We start from the raw sequence: 17320 nt of genomic DNA on the forward strand, positions 1-17320 counted from the left end.
GCGCGACACCAGCAGCGCCGGGGGCTGGTGTGGGCGGCGGCGGGGCCGGCCGGCGGTGTGGGCGGGCGCGGGCGCGCGGCTGTGTGTTTGACTGTGCGTGTGTGTGCGGCCAGGTGGGGATTGGGGTGGTTACAAGGAAGGTTTGCCGAGTGCCCCCGATCTAACACTCGGCAAACCCCCAATTTGTTTTTTTCATTTTCAATAACTAAACTGCTCGGTGGGGCCGTGAAGGGGTTTGCCGAGTGTCCCAGGTATGACACTCGGCAAAATTGAGATTTGCCGAGTGCCATATATCGGGCACTCGGCAAACTGATTTGATTTTTTCATATGCCTATTCATTATTTTATTTTATTATTTTTGTGTAATATATTTTTTATTTCCTATGATTACTGGACTAGATATTTAAAGCATCACTTACATCACAAATCCATCAAGATTTATATTACAGATGTTACAATAATGTATATGTCATTACAATAATGTATATTATACTACGATAGAAGTTTCGTCATCTCTGGATCTATACTACTCTTATCCTTGGCTTGATCAATGCTGAAAGATACTCTTTTACTCAAGACATCGTCCATGGCGAAGGATGCTAGCTTGTCTTGTAGTTCTTTGATCTCGAAGTCTAATAGCTTTTGGGGTTTTAAGTTTCTCACGCTATCGTTGAAGTAAGATGACATCAACATGCACAAGTGTTAGACAAAACAGTAGTGTGTTTTATTGAATTAACCGATATACATAAAATGAGAAACATACACACCATTTTATTTCCTTCCATTGTGCTCTCATTGAGGTACTAATGCATTGCCCACATCACATAGAACCCGCATTTGTTGTTGGCTATTAACTGTTCTAGGGATATGTGTTTCCATATAATGAGCCTCGAAATGGTTCTTCCTGTGCCCATCTATATTTTTCTTGACTCAGCGTGACACTATAAAGTGTGAAAGGCGGTGAAATTAGAATGTGCTATGTGATTAGAAAATTATATGTTACTAGCTTCACTTACTTAGCACCATGAGTAGGTCATTGATCTGAGAAAGTTCTCTTCGAGTCGCACACCTGGACATGTGATTGTGCAAGTTTGATATCTATGAGGACGTATTGAAAACTGCACTCACAAACTTCCAATGCTAATCAGGCCTAGTTAACAAATAACATTAAAAAAAATAAGAAGCACCTAGCTAGGCCCATATATCGGGCACTCGGCAAACTTATTATTTCATGCAATACCACATCTTAACATGTTGTATGTACCTACCAAATGGATCCAGAAATATATCAATTCTTAACATGGAGTACCACATGTTGTATGTGGAGAGTAGAAAAAGTTTCAAGGTCAGGTGTGAAAAAAAACTTATTATTTCATGCAGTTGTAGCTCAAATTCAATGTATGTCAATTAAAATTCTATAATTGCACTTAACAAATTAAAATTATCGAACGGATCCAAAAATTTATCAAAATTACACATGGATCAATCTATGTTCTCTATTGCCTATACAAAAAGTTCTGAAGTCAAACCTCAATTCGACCGTCACTTTGAATCCAAATCTTACCGGATCATTCTCTACGCTACGATTCTTCTTCTGAGAAACTTGGGATTGTAAACATCGTACGTGACAGATTGTCCGAAACCTTCTCAATTTTTTACCATAGCCTCCACGTATGATATCATGAGATTTTGATAAATCTCATGACTTTCAGACTTTGTTTGCTTTTTTTAGAATTTAAAAACCATTCGTCCACACGTTCGTGGTCGGGTTTCGTGAACAAGATGTTCAAAAATTCTTTTCATTTCCCAAGCAAGGCCTCAAAATGGACTCAATAACATGAATATCATTTTTCCACTCATTTTATTCCATTATTTGAATCACTTGCAGTTAAAATTTGACTTATACCAAAAAATTCCTCTAAACACAATAAATTAATTAAATATATCAAACGGATTCAGAAATATACAAAAATTTAACATGTAGTAACACATGTTGTATGTGGATGGTAGAAAAAGTTTGGAGGGCAGGAGAGGAAAATAAGTTTCGTATTTGCCGAGTGTTGGGGAAAAACACTCGGCAAACTTATCATTTTGCCGAGTGCTGGCTAAAAACACTCGGCAAACTAATCATTTTGCCGAGTGCTGCGGCAAAACACTCGGCAAAGTTGCACTTTTGCTAACGGCCGGCACGCCGTCAGACGGCCGTCGCACCTGCCGGTCACGTGATATGAGTTTGCCGAGTGTTAATTTATTGCCGAGTGTCGGATTGTGGTTTGCCGAGTGTCTTATATTCTACACTCGGCAAATCTGGTTTTTTACCGAGTGTAATATGTATGCCGAGTGTCTTATTAACTACACTCGGTAAATTAGCTCTTTGCCGAGTGTCCGATTAATTGCACTCGGCAAATCAATAAACACTCGGCATATTTATTGTTTCCGGTAGTGACTGATGTGGGAGTTTCATCCATACTGAAGTCAATACCCAATCTACTGGAACCGGATCTTTCATACTGATGTCCTGTAAGTAGTTAATCATCTGGTTGTATTATTGTATCACCTTGGCATAACTTGAGCCCCTTTGCAGCTTAATTAATATCCTTCATGTATCAGGTTACTCCTATGGTGAGAAGCTTCCAAAAGATTCCTAAATTGGTGAGAAGCTTCTAGAAGATTCCTAAATTGCGGACCCTGAAGTTGGAAGGCTGCAAATTCATGACCGATGGACTAAAATCCATTGGAACCTCTTGTGTGTCTTTAAGGGAGTTATTAAGTCTGAGCAAGTCCTCTGGAGTGACGGATACAGAACTCTCTTTTGCTGTGTCAAGACTAAAGAACCTGCTGAAGATGAACATTACTTGTCGCAATATCATTGATGTTTCACTAGCGGCCATAATTAGTTCATGCACTTCCCTCATCTCTCTGAGGATGGTGGAGTCTTGTAGCCACGTTTCCATTGGAACACTCCGACTGGTCGGGAAACACTGTTCTCACTTGGAAGAGTTGGACCTTACTGACAGCGACTTGGATGACAAAGCTACTTAATACTGAACTGGCTACTGAATTATTCTTTGCCAAATGGACATAAAGTTGACTTTGAATATTCTTTTGTGCAGGATTGAAAGCTCTTTCCAGATGCAGCAAACTTTCAAGTCTAAAAATTGTCATTTGCTTGAAGATAATTGATGAAGGTCTTACCCACATTGGAAGGTCCTGCCCAGAACTCCGCGGCATTGAATTTGTACAGGTCATTATTAGACATGCCTCGTGGTTGTTTTCTTTGTTTGGTTCTTTGTCAGTAAGCTAACTTATATTTTCTGATTCAGGTGTGGAGGCCTGAGTGATGATGGAATTATTCAAATTGCCCAGGGTTGTCTGATGCTAGAGTCTATCAGTCTATCCTACTGTACAGAAATAACAGATCGTTCACTGATTTCACTCTCAAAATGCGCAAAGCGGAATACTCTGGAGATTCGTGGCTGCCCCAGGGTTTCATCCATTGGGCTCTCAGACATTGCGATGGCGTGCAGGCTACTTTCCAAGCTTGATATTGAGAAATGTTTAGAGATTAATGATGTGAGAATGCTTTACACTAGTAGAGAACAGACCTTTGATCCTCGGCCAAAATAGGCTCTAGTCCCGGCATTTTTTGCGCCCGGGACTAGAGATACCTTTAGTCCCGGTTGGTGGCTCCAACCGGGACTAAAGGTCCCTCCCAACGGCTACTGCGCCAGACAGAGGTGGCAGGGACCTTTAGTCCCGGTTGGAGCCACCAACCGGGACTAAAGGTAGACTTTTACTCCCGGTTGGTGTCTCCAACCGGGACTAAAGGTCTCTGCCACCTCTGTCTGGCGCAGGAGCCGTTGGGAGGGACCTTTAGTCCCGGTTGGAGCCACCAACCGGGACTCAAGGTCCCCCATTTATATATCGGTCGTCTCCTTCTTCCTCCCCGAGCCCGAGCTTAGCACATTTTGAAGCTCACCGCACTAGTGTTCTTGCTTCCTCCCTCCATTGTTCCTCCATCCATTCTTCGATTCCTCCGTCGATTTCTTCGATTCCTCCGTCGATTCTTTAGTTGTAAAGGTTACAAATCTCATACTCTCATTTTTCACCATTGTCTTATCTCATTTTGTTCACTATATATATATGGTTCTTTATTGTGGTTTTTTTCATTTGTAAGCAATTTTAGCTCAAAATCACTTCAAGCTTGCATATTTACATGAAGGAAGGTTAAAGTAGCTATTAAAAACTAGTATTCACCGTTCATTTGTAGCATGCATATCACACTTCATTGTTTAGAGATATAGAGAATTTTAGAGTTTTTTTAATTTTATTTGTTTATAAAATGAGAAATTTATAGTGTATTAAAAAATGAGTATAGGGACTAGTGCCTCCGACTGGTATGACAGATGCAATGCAAGGCCGTGCAATAGAAAGCAAATCCGTTCTCTTTTGACGATACGCCCGAACAGCCGGGCCTAACAGATTTGGTGGTTGAACGGGTCCGTCGGCCGTCGCCGTGCGACTGTACGACAAAGAACGGCATCGATCGACCATAGTATTTTATTGTCCGGAGTCCGGTCTGGGGTGCAATGCAACGCAATCACAATTGACAATGCGTTGCTAGGTCAAAATATGGTCATTCCTATGGACTCCGCGACTAAACATTTTATTTTAACTTTTTATGAAATGAAAAACTTAGAAAATAGTTAGAAAATTATAGAAAATCCGTACTAGTTGAACTTGCGGACCGTGTTCAGCTCGGTGAGCATGTTCTCTGCCGAGCAGTAACGGACATCAAGGAGGAGCTTTGATTCTACGAGGGAGAGCGACAACGGCCATGGAAGACCGTGTTCCCTTCCTCGTAGAATCGGAGCTCTTCCTTGACCAAGTACGGTGCCGTCCGGTGGAGAAATGCTCGCCGAGATGATCACGTAAGCAAGGTCAACTAGTACGGATGGTTATTTATTAAAACGTGTTTTTGAGCTATAAATCCTGCTGGCCGTCTTCTTCCCCCCGAGCCCGCCCGAGAGCTTAAGTTCAAATTTAAGCAGTGTTCTTGCTCTTTCTCCATCCATTCTTCGATTCCTCCTTCGATTTCTTCGATTCCTCCGTCGATTCTTTGGTTCTAAAGGTTACCAACTTCATACTCTCATGTTTCATCATTGTCTTATCCCATTTTGTTCACTATATATATATGGTTCTTTATTGTGGTTTTTTTTATTTGTAAGCAATTTGAGCTGAAAATCACTTCAAGCTTGCATATTTACATGAAGGAAGGTTAAAGTAGCTAGTTGAACTAGCGGACCGTGTTAATTTTGGCGAGCATGTTCTCTGCCGAGCGGTAACGGACGTCAAGGAGGAGCTTTGATTCTACGAGGGAGAGCGACAACGGTTGTGGAAGACCGTGTTCCCTTCCTCGTAGAATCGGAGCTCTTCCATGACCAAGTACGGTGCCGGTCGGTGGAGAAATGCTCACCGAGATGATCACGTAAGCAAGGTCAACTAGTACTGATGGTTATTTATTCACACGTCCCGATATCGTCGCAGTAGTCTGTCAATCACCGTACCCAAACATAGTATATATATAAATATAAACGATAATCGATTGTTATGTGTGTACACTCCCATTCTTCTGTTAATTTGCGGAAATATCATGTGAATTACTTACCTGCCGCAGTAAAAGACGAGAACACAATGACCATTAAAAATATCATTGTTTAGAGATATAGATAATTTTATAGTTTCTTAATTTTATTTGTTTATAAAATGAGAAATTTATAGTGTATTAAAAAATGAGTATAGAGAGTAGATGGCAACTGCTTCTGGGTCCTCGGCCTCTCATGGGTTTCCAAAGCGACTTAGGCCGGGCCTCCCTCTCATTCCATGCGGCAAGTGTCGTGATGAGACGAAGATTGTGATGGAGTACCGAGTGAAGGAGGGTCCCAACAAGGATCGTATCTTCTACAAGTGTCCGGATCGCAATGTGAGTTATTTTATCGTATTTAATGATTATGGTTAGTTTATACCTATTTTCATGATGGTTGTGATTAAAGTTCTAATTTTTTGTTTTAATTTCAGTGGGATGGCAGTGGACGATGTTCAGGCTTCTACTGGGAGGAAGAGTATGTTGAACTCGTGCAAAAATATCTTGCACAACAGGCAGATACGGCGGCTAATGAGGTAGTGATCCAACCGAAGAAGCCCAAAGATGTTGCACAATCGAGGGATCTGTCTGTTTTAGTTGAGATTGGTCGCGAAATCCTTATGCTCCTGAAATGTATTTTAGCTTTAGTTCTTTTAGTGGTAGTTGGGATTGTCTACATTGTAGCGATGCTTTCATAAATTTGTACCTTTTGTGGTGGCACACATGTTGTATAAATAATTAATTATGATCTAGGTTTTAATATGGTATTTATGTCATGTAATGCAGATGAGCCGGCATTGGATGTACAATGCTGATCGCCGCTCCCAAGAGTTCATTGACGGCGTGCATTCTTTGTTACGTGCGGCCGAGGCAAACAAACGCGACGGTTTCATGTGCTGCCCATGTGCCATATGTAAGAATACAGTGGAATATCCTTGCTCAAGGACTCTTCATTCACACTTGTTCAAGTCGGGTTTCATGCCAAACTATATTTGTTGGACGAAGCACGGAGAAACCGGCGTTGTAATGGAAGAAGGTGAAGAAGAACAATGGGACAACAATGATATTATTCCCAATGGTGCGTGCTTCAATGATACTGCAATGGGAGAAGCTAAAGAAGAGGTAGCCACAGAAGATGAGCCTGCTGATGATCTTTGTCAGGTCATTTGTGACGCACAAAGAGAATGTGAAAGTGAAAAGGAGAAGATCAAGTTCGAGCGGATGGTAGAAGATCACAACAAATTGTTGTACCCAACTTGTGATGCAGGGCAGAAAAAGTTGGGAACCACACTAGAATTGCTACAATGGAAGGCAAAGAATGGTGTATCTGACAAGGGATTTGGAGAGTTACTAAAAATCCAAAAGAAGATGCTTCCGAAGGACAATGAATTGCCCGGCACTACCTACGAAGCAAAACAGGTTGTCTGTCCTATGGGGCTAGAAATCGAGAAGATACATGCATGTCCTAATGACTGCATCCTGTACCGTGGCAAAGAGTACGAGAAATTGGATGCATGCCCGGTATGCCATGCATCGCGGTATAAGATCAGGCGAGATGACCCTGGTGACGTTGAGGGCGAACGTCCGCGGAAGAAAATCCCTGCCAAGGTTATGTGGTATGATCCTATAATACCACACTTGAAACGTCTGTTCAGAAACAAAGAACATGCAAAATTGTTGCGATGGCACAAAGAAGACCATAAGGTAGACAATATGTTGAGACACCTTGCTGATGGGTCCCAGTGGAGAGCAATCGACAGAGAATTCCCAGAGTTTGTAAATGACACAAGAAACTTAAGGTTTGCTTTAAGTACAGATGGTATCAAACCTTTTGGAGAGCAGAACAGTAGTCATAGCACTTGGCCTGTTACTCTAAGTATCTACAACCTTCCTCCTTGGTTATGCATGAAGCGAAAGTTCATTATGATGCCTGTGCTCATCCAAGGCCCGAAGCAACCTGGCAATGACATCGATGTGTACCTGAGACCACTTATTGACGAACTTCTCATTTTGTGGAATAAAGAAGGTGTACGTGTGTGGGATGAGTACAAACAGGAACACTTTGACCTGCGAGCATTGTTGTTCGTAACAATCAACGATTGGCCTGCTCTAAGTAATCTTTCAGGACAATCAAACAAGGGATATAATGCATGCACACACTGCTACGGTGATATTAGAGGTGTATTCTTGAAAAAATGTCAAAAGGTCGTGTACCTTGGCCATCGCCGATTTCTTCCTGCAAATCACCCCGTAAGAAAGAAAGGCAAGCATTTTAAAGGGAAGGCAGACCACCTGACCAAGCCTCGCAACCGAACCGGTGAGGATGTACTCGATATGGTCAATGATGTGAAAGTCATCTTTGGAAAAGGACATGGCAGCCAACCTATTCCGAACGACGCTAACGGTCACGCACCCATGTGGAAGAAGAAGTTCATATTTTGGGACCTACCCTATTGGCAAGTCCTAGAGGTCCGTAGCTCGATCGACGTGATGCACCTGACGAAGAATCTTTGTGTGAACCTGCTAGGCTTCATGGGTGTGTATGGAAAGCCTAAGGACACATTTGAAGCACGACAGGACCTACATTGTTTGAGAGAAAGAGACAACCTACATCCAGAGAAGACAGATGATGGACGCCATTACTTACGTCCTGCCAGCTACACTCTAAGCAAAGAGGAGAAGGAAATCATGTTTGAATGCTTAAACAACATCAAGGTACCATCTGGATTCTCCTCGAATATAAAGGGTATTATAAATGTGCCAGAGAAGAAATTCTGTAACTTAAAGTCCCATGACTGTCATGTTCTCATGACGCAATTACTTCCAGTTGCATTAAGAGGAATTCTACCTCCAAATGTATGTCTAGCCACCGTGAAGCTATGTGCATTCCTCAATGCAATTTCTCAGAAGGCAATTGATCCAACTGATCTAGCTAGACTACAGAATGATGTGGTTCAATGTCTCATCAGCTTTGAGTTGGTGTTCCCTCCTTCCTTCTTTGATATCATGACACACCTCCTAGTTCACCTAGTCAAGGAGATTTTCATTCTCGGTCCTGTGTTCCTACACAACATGTTCCCCTTAGAGAGGTTCATGGGAGTCCTGAAGAAATATGTTCACAACCGTGCTCGCCCAGAAGGAAGCATCGCCAAGGGCTATGGAACAGAAGAGGTCATTGAGTTCTGTGTTGACTTTATTCCCGACCTTGACTCGATTGGTGTTCCTGAATCGAGACATGAGGGGAGACTAAGCGGAAAGGGGACACTAGGGAGGAAAACATATATTGGTATGGAGGATGATTATTTCAATAAAGTGCACTACACCGTTCTACAGAACTCCTCTTTGGTAGATCCGTATATTGAAACACACAAGGATCTCTTACGATCCGAGTTTCCAGGGAAGACTGAAGCTTGGATTATGCGTAAGCACATGGAAACTTTCGGCGGTTGGTTGCGAAAAAAAATGTCAAGGTGATGAGAGCATCCATGAGCAACTGTATTTATTGGCTATGCAACCATCATGGCATATCATAACATACAAAGGGTACGAGATAAGTGGGAACATGTTCTACACAGTAGCCCAAGATAAAAGGAGTACCAACCAAAATAGTGGTGTCCGCATAGATGCCACAGACCCGAATGGGAATAAGCAGACATATTATGGTCGCGTAGATGAAATATGGGAACTAGAATATGCACCTACTTTGAAGATCCCATTGTTCAAGTGCCAATGGGTCAAGGTGACCGGAGGCGGGGTAACAGTAGACAACGAGTATGGAATGACAGCAGTAGACCTTAGTAATATTGGGTACAAAGACAAACCATTCGTCCTTGCCAAGGATGTGAATCAGGTGTTCTATGTCAATGATATGTCTACCAAACCAAAAAGAGGGAAAAACGATAATGACTCAACCAAAGAGCCAAAGCGCCACATAGTTCTTTCAGGGAAAAGAGTCATCGTGGGAATTGAGGACAAGTCGGACATGTCAGAAGATTATGAAAAGTATGACCGAATTCCACCCTTCAAAGTGAACAAAGACCCTAGCATCTTGGTAAATAATGAGGACACTCCATGGTTACGACGCGATCATAACCAAGGGACATACATAAAGAAGAAGTTCACTGCTGTGCCCACTTGATGATATAGTAATTTAATGTAGTGTGTGTTTGAGATATTATGTAATAATTGTGAATTCAGATGTTTATTATGTCGTGTTTCAAATTAAATCAATGTTTGATTTGGTGGGATTTCTCTCGAAAAGTTAAATTAGGATATTGAGTGATGAAAAATTAAAATATTAACGTTAAAATGATGTGAAAACAAATTTCCTGTCCAAAACCAATAGTTTTAATAATTTTAATTAAACACTACATTTTTGCATTAACGAAATAATAAATGTTAGTTACATTATGTTTTATAATTATAACAAAAAATAAAAAAAGTTGGGTTATACATTTTTCCTATGTGCAATAAAGAAAAAGAAAATCCATATTTTTAACAAAATAATTTTATGCCTTTTATTTAATTTACTATGTATTTAACAAGAAAATCCATATTTCTATTAAAAAATTTGCTCAAAACAGGCGGGAAACGAAACTGCAGGCCACCTTTACTCCCAGGTGGGAAGCCCACCCGGGAGTAAAGGTGGGCTGCAGTTTCGTGGCCCGCCAAAAAAAACCCTTTACTCCCGGTACGTGTTACCAATCGGGAGTAAATGTTACCTTTACTCTCGGTTGGTAACACGCACCGGGAGTAAAGGAACCTTTACTCCCGGTTGGTAATACGCACCAGGAGTAAAGGACCTTTACTCCCGGCTGGTGGCTGGCACCGGGAGTAAATCTCTCTGGTATATAACCGCCAGTGCCTGGCGCAGATCGATCCCCTCCTCTTCTTCCTCGTCGAACACCGCCGCCCTCTTCTTCCTCGCGCCGCCGCCGATTCGTCTTCCGTGACACCGGAGCCCGCGCCTCGCCTCGTGCGGCCCTCCACCGCCGACGACCTCATGCGGCCCTCCACCGCGCCCGCCCGAGGTGAGTTCGTCTCTCGGCTTTCATGGCAATGGCGCACGGCTGTCGTGGCCACTGGCCGGGTTCCAAAAACCAGTGAGAAGACAACGCTAGCAACGACGAGAGAAATCTTACCGTACCTTTCAAGCCTTTCAAGGTTCAAGCCTTCTGTTGGTAGCTAGGGAGCATGTAACCATGCTGTAGATATAAGAGTCGCTCGCCTGGGAGCCGTCACCCACATCCTGGTAACAGTAGGTGGCCTCTCGAAGCTGCGGCGCGCGAATCATTTCCTTGATTGTTACTGGCGAACCTACTCCGGTGGCCCTTAATTGTTGTCTCCAGAAGTCACTGGCGAATCTCGCGATGCCTTCCGGCGGAGCTCTAAGGGTCGGCCGTCGTGGACCGAGCATGGGCTCGCCACAACCATCGCAGACCCTGCCCTGGACAGGGTACGGGGGTTCGAGGAGCAAGTAGAACTCCATCTTGCCGTAGCCATAGAGAGGATGCACAAGAGTGTCATCGGCGAGCGCGCAACGCATGTGGAGAAGATGCACAAGAGAGTCTCGTCATCGACAGCACACCGGCCCGCCTCATGTCGTCGTCATCAGCACACCGGCCACCACGCTGACACGTATATATACGTCATTTGTATTCATATGCATGTATATATATGTCACGGAGCACCGGCCCGCCGCCCTCGTTCGCCTATGCGTTTCTATGTATACGGCGGAGCACCGCCGCCCTCGTTCACCCATGTGTACAAACATATATACGACGGAGTGGAGCACCGCCACTCTCGTCACACCGCCCTCTCTCGCGGCCTAGTCGATCAACATTCGTATTACGTGTCGGCATAAGATATATTGTAGTTAATAAAGTGGCAATGTTTAGTTTAAGATATATGATGAATGACTACATGGTTCACATGGTACATAGGATCACAACATCACGCACCGACACCGCCCCGGCCCGCCTCACGTCGTTGTCGTCAGCACACTGGCCTACCTCACGTCGTCGTTGTCAGCACACCGGCCACCACGCCGAGACGTATATATACGTCATTTGTATTCATATGCATGTATATATACATCGCGGAGCACCGCCGCCCTCGTTCGCCCATGCGTTTCTATGTATACGGTGGAGCACCGCCGCCCTCGTTCACCCATGTGTACAAACATATATACGGCGGAGTGGAGCACTGCCACTCTTGTCACACCGCCCTCTCTCGCGGCCTAGTCGATCAACATTCATATTATCGTTATCGTTCGCTAAACAATCACACCAGGGCGAATTGCGTCGGTGACTAGGGCAAACCGCGTTGTTGATGTCACCGACGTGGTTCGCCCTAATCACCGACGCAATTTGCCCTCGGCCATTTATGTATAGCCTTAATTTGCCCTAGTACCGACGCAGTTCGCCCTAGTGTGGCGAATTGCGTCCGTGACCGAGGGGCAAGATTTAATAATGCATATTGTTCGTAGATTTTACGCATGTAAGCAAAGATTTGACGTACTATATATTGGTTTTGTTTTTTGAAGCTAGATGGCCGACCTGAGAAACATGGATGAGGAGGAGTTGATGATGAATTTGATCAACACTGGCACTCAAGTTGCGGGCGATGATGGTGCTAAAAATAACGTGCAAGAGGATGCAGATGACGGGAGTCAGTACTTAGCTCTTGAACAAAATGAGCAACAACATATTGGCCAAGTATATATTTTTTATTATTAGCTATATATATTATCATATGTCTTATGTGTGCTCATGACATTAAAAATAATGTTTATGTTTTGTAGCCCTCTGGATCGACATCAACAACTACAACAAAGAGTAAAAATGTTCGAGGTCCCAAAAAGCCATTGGAGGGCCGCTTCATCATCTCGAAGTTCAATGTGGATACAGGCGAACTGGGGGGCCAAATAAAACAAAATTCGTGCACCACTGTGGTTACCTTGTACGGGACCGGCTCCCGATCAGTACCCGCGAATGGAAGAAGAAGACCAATGCTCCTCATATCAGTTTTGTCTCCGATCGTGACAAGACGTTAATTTGGAATGATGTCTTGGAATATTTCACGCTCCAAACAGATGGTTATGGTGATATAATAGATGGTGATGAAATAAAGGAGTGAGTTAGGGATTGGGCAATGAAGAAGATGGCCACCCAGTTTCAGACTTGGAAGAAACACCTATACACGACGTATGTCAAGAAGAACATAGCACCAGATTTTACTGTATCAGGCCCGATCTCAAAGCAGAGGCCCTATTGGGATGAGTTTGTACAGGACAAGACATCGAAAGACGGTGTCAGTCGGGTGATAAAGAACCAACGTAATGCCCAACAGAAGACATACCACCATAACTTGGGATCAGGTGGCTACCCGACTGCCATGAAGAAGTGGAACAAAATGGAAGCAGACCTTCTTGCCAAGGGTATCACACCAGAATCACTCGAGTGGGGAGAGCGTGCAAAGAATTGGTTTTTCGCTCATGGGGGAACACTGGACCAGGAGACAGGGAAGTGTGTTTATGGCACAAGACTGCAAGAAGTAGCAGAAAGATTATTTTATGCTCAGAGAGCTACTGCTAGTGGTGCGTTCAGGCCCAACAGAGAGAAGGATGAACTGACATACGCCATCAGGACTATTGAACACGGTGGCCGAACTAGAGGCAAAGGAAGTGTCTCGTGGGAGCATGGATTCCCTCAGGACAGACCTTCCTACAGAAGCCGTCAGAGAAAGAAGGAAGAAGAGGCACAGTGGCTCCAGAGGTTGGAGGAAGCGGTGCGTGAAGCACAGGGGCGGGAAAAAACCTTGAAGCGAGAATGCAGGAGGAAATCAGAAGGCAAGTGCAAATATCAGTGAGTGCAAGCAAGCAGACATCAGAGCCAGGAATCAACATTAGCCAATCTGTTCAGTTGAAAAGCAGTTGCGCTTCCACAGAGATACCAAATCAAGGGGACACAGGACTGCGCTTCCCTATGGATGACGTCACTGAACCTTTTACATCGTGTGAGCTACACATTCCGAAGGGGAATTCCACAATCAAGGTGGCTATCGGTCTTGTTAATCCTATCGACCGAACAAAGACACCAAGGATTCATGGGAATATAATCCAAGAAGGATATGCTACCATCTCGGTAGATAAAGCTGAAAAAGGTTTTAGTGATTTGCCTCTTGACATTCCTGGAGGTGATGGTGAGAAGACTCTAGGAGAAGCAGAGAAGACACTCATTCTATGGCGCAAGCGCTACATCATCATTCCCGGGATGTCGCCTCCACCTCCTCCTGAACTACCTCACCATAGGTGCAGATGAAAACACTACATCATTAATTTATATTGGCTTAAATAATTAACAATCTGCTCATAATAATATGTCATTCCTTTTTTGTAGCAGATCCTCCCCCAACCTAAATCCAATTGTTCAATCGCCAGATCATCATAGTGCTCTGTACGATGACAATGTGTTGGAAGGCGAGGCTGCATCCACACCATCTCCAAGGACGTCTCCAACGCCGCAGCTGCCACCTCCAAGGAGGTCTCCAACGCCGCTGCCACCACCTCCAAGGAGGTCTCCAACGCCTCCCCCGCCCCCGCCTACCAAGAAGCCAAGTACTAGCAAGAGGCCAGCCCCGCAAACGAAGAACCAGTCCCCGCCGGCAAAGAAAGCCACCGTGAAACCAAGGGCTATTCCTAAAATAATATCTGAACAGAAGGAAGAAGTAACTGATGCATATAAAAAAGATATGTCTAGATTCTATGACAAACTTAAAAAGAATCAAGAAGCAAGGAGAAACCCGGAGAAACCGTACTTCTTCGTAGCTCCAGATATTCTAAGAAAAAAGGTGGCTTCTTACCAGCAACAACAGCGGGAATCTCGTAAGCCGTCCAAATCAACGTTAACGGACTATGACCGCACTCTCACCAAGTCAATTGAGGCGGCACAGAAAAAGAAGCGGGCAGGGAAAGGAGTTGCACAACTCGGACAACAATCGCACCAATCAGTCCCCCCGCTAGTTGTTGGTAATGAATATGGTTCAAATTTAGGATTAATGGATCAGGCAAACATACCTCTGGATGTCGATTTGGATCACCTTGGTGAATTTATTGATGAGACTGGTCTTGACCTTTACTAGATGTTTGGTGATGGAAACATTGAGAGTGCGGCGGAGGTTGATATTTGGAAGAAAAAATTTGTACTAGGCCAGAGTCTATACAACCCTCAAGCCTTATGTGATCTAGGGACGCAAATATACCTGCTAAACAAGTGGTACATGCAGGCGTCTACCGGTGGAGACTTCTGCGTTGGTGTCAGAATTAGAGACGAACATTAGTTCTGTGGCGATGATGTTATGTATGTTGACTTTGCAGAATTTCATCAACTATGCCACCTGACCTCTCTGGACAAAGTTATCATTAGCTGTTATTGCCTGTAAGTAATAATTCTTTCGATCTATTATTAAACTCATCATATTTGTGTATATGCATATAAATTATCCTAACAAGTACTATATATATATGTAGATTTACAATGACAGAGCTCAGAAAGGAAGGCTGCAATGAAATTGGTTTTGTTGATCCCCATATAGTATTCAAAGACCCATTTACTCCAAAGACTAATTGGAAGTCTGAGTCAGAGAGTAACCTCATGAACTTCTTAGTGAACCAACGCCACAAGAAGGATATACTCTTTCCCTACAACTTCAAGTGAGTGTTAATAATGTCGATCATCCTTAATGGCTCATATGTTGATTCTAGTTAATTAATGAGTGTTATGCGTTATATCCTATAAACACATGCAGCAATCACTGGATATTGATGGACATCGATCTGGTGAAAAGTCACTTGATAATCTATGACTCGATGAGAAAACCACAACAAGACTACCAAGATATGATAGATATTATCCAGAGGTAATTTCGGTATCTCTAGCAACTATATATACACACGAACATGATGATTAACTATATCTGATGACGTGGCAAATTTTTTTATTGGGCAGTGTTTGGAAAACCTTTATTGAGAAGCAACACATGGAAAAATGCAAAGCGCCACTGAATGTAATCCCTTTGAAAGTAAGTCGCCTGAATCGCATCATCTTTATTAATTAAACATATAGCTTTCCCCGGATCACCAGATTGGATGACAAATCTTTTTCTCGTAAAGTGGTGTCTGAGGCAGGAACAGGGGAACAACTACTGTGGTTACTATGTTTGCAAGTTTATCAAGGTGGTCTCCCAAAGAACTCCTACAGAGAGACTCAAAGTACGTTAAAAATACACTATATATTCATTTAAGTGTTATTATTGATTGTGTTACTATGTCTTTATATATATATATATATATATATATATATATATATATATATGTATGTACATATATTAATTTATTTTCCTTTAATTCAAACCTGTAGGCTCGATGGTTGGAGGAAAAGGTCATACAGCAAGACCAAATCAAAGCAATTCAAGAGTCTATAGCCGGATTTTTTAATGAGCAGGTCATCGATTCCAAGGGCGAGTTCTACTTCGACCCAACACTGCCATGGAAGCCAAGCTAGAGGATGAGAGGAAACTTGTTATATAACAACAACTGTAATGCAATCTTTTGTAATATATGCACATGAAATAATATAATGTAAAATACACATATGCATGCATGCATGTAAATATATATATGATGCATGCATGCATATATATATATATATATTTCTATGCTTGAATTGTGTGATTTAATACGTTCATTGTGCTTGAACGGAAACATACTATACGCGCGTATAAATGTATAATTAGCAGCGTACAATACGACTTCGAAAACCTATTTTGAAAAGAAAATAAAAAAATGAAAAGAAAAGAAAAAAAAATCTTTAGTCCCGGTTCGTATTACCAACCGGGACTAAAGGGTGCCGGCCATCGTGGCATGTCAGGAGGCACCTTTAGTCCCGGTTGGTGTTACCCACCGGGACTAAAGGTCCCCCTTTAGTCCCGGTTCCTGACCCGGGACTAAAGGACCCCCTTTAGTCCCGGATGCTTGCTCCCGGGTGGGGAACCGGGACTAGTGGGGGTTCCCCACCGGGAGTAAAGCTTTACCTTTCCCAGTTCTCTAATAGCCTCCGTTAGGTATCATCTTTTTCTCCTGTAACTGTAACTGGATCTTCTGCAATTGTGCTAATACCATCTGTCTCATCACAGATAAATTTGTCATATTGTTCAGTCACCGATATCAGACTTCTGTCCCGTTCTAGCATATCCGGCTTGTAGAACATGAATAATTGGACACTCAAGCATGTGGGCAACCAAACCTATGTATGTAAGTTCGACTACAGTATATGACAAAATAATTGGACGGTTGTTCATATGAATATAGTAGTATTGGACTTGTTTTGATTTTTAAATGGTAATTTTGTAACATATTATTTGTTACCATTTGAAAAAAAAACATCTAGTGGCCCATGTCATACCATGCCCACTCATAATCTCAGAGACAGAATAACACAATAAGAACTACATCCTCCATTGCAAAATGTAAGCCATTATAGGTACATAGCTTTTGCTAAGTACCTAGATATACATTATATCTATATATATAGTATATACTACCAAGAAAAGTCAGAACACCTTTACAATTTGGAAAAGAGGGAATATATATTTTGCGGAATTTCATAAAATGATTTAG

The 17320-nt window shown here is 42.8% G+C and overlaps 1 pseudogene; it reads left to right on the forward strand.

The window, feature by feature from the left end:
- Nucleotides 1-585: 585 nt before the first annotated feature.
- Nucleotides 586-16977, forward strand: LOC136489741 (F-box/LRR-repeat protein 3-like; annotated as a pseudogene).
- Nucleotides 16978-17320: the final 343 nt, after the last annotated feature.

Source organism: Miscanthus floridulus, chromosome 10 (assembly GCF_019320115.1).
Source record: "Miscanthus floridulus cultivar M001 chromosome 10, ASM1932011v1, whole genome shotgun sequence".
In the NCBI taxonomy this organism is placed as follows: Eukaryota; Viridiplantae; Streptophyta; class Magnoliopsida; order Poales; family Poaceae; genus Miscanthus; species Miscanthus floridulus.